Raw genomic sequence first — 988 nt, 5'->3', positions numbered from 1 at the left:
TTTCCAACGGAATATAGAATTGGGTCCCCCCGTTGGAAAATAAATTTGTTCCTGTGGAAATTATCAAGGATTTGATTTATCAAGATTTCCGGGTGTAATGTCAGAATACTGAATAATCTGTTTGAAAAATCTGGAACGTTGTAGCAACACTTCCAATTTCCGGGTTACAAATGGCACTAATGCTAACGTTACGCGTTAGCTCGCAATTTCACTTAATTTTACGCATGATTTCACGCATATGCCTTTGTCAAACATTCTTCGCTTTTCTCGTCACATCGCATATGTTGGTAAAGGCGATTTTAACACAAAGGGAAAATGCACAATTGACAAATTGTTCACAGTTGCAGCTTCCCAGCTAAACCAAGGAATGACAACTACTTAATTGTTATTAGTATTTGATTAATTTCTTGATTTTACTGGGAGTGTTCTATTTAAATCTTTCTTGTTTACAATCTGAGAATTTTACTTTAATATTTACAAAGTTCCCTTCATTACGAAACAAACATCCATATATATATATTTTTTATACATGTCGATGAGTTTTGTTGTTTGTATGAAAAATCCTGTTTGACGTTCATACATTTTATATAAAATACAGTCGAACTTGGTTAAGTGCATAAGATATTGGCTGAAAAAAATTCCCTTTATTTAATTAAACGATAAAATAATGGATAAGTGCATGAAAATTCTTACCAAAATCCATGCTCACTTATAACAAACTTAAAATGTAATTTGAAATGCAACATCAAACAGATCAGCTACATCACAGACGCTGCTTTTGATGCGGAAAGTTTTAATATTTCGTTATCATTGAAATATATACACTGAAAGGTTGCAAATGGAAATGAGAATAGATGGCAATTTAAGTGTTCACCAACGCACTAGTCGGTTTCGTTCAGATGTTAAAATAGAAAGTTTACAATTTACGCAAAATATGTAAAACTAATTTGTTTTTTGATTTTAACTAATATCGCAGATTTTTAATTTT

The sequence above is a fragment of the Trichinella spiralis genome (assembly GCF_000181795.1).
Source record: "Trichinella spiralis strain ISS 195 chromosome Unknown Scfld1, whole genome shotgun sequence".
NCBI classification, from domain to species: domain Eukaryota; kingdom Metazoa; phylum Nematoda; class Enoplea; order Trichinellida; family Trichinellidae; genus Trichinella; species Trichinella spiralis.
Note: the sequence above shows the minus strand (reverse complement) of the source record.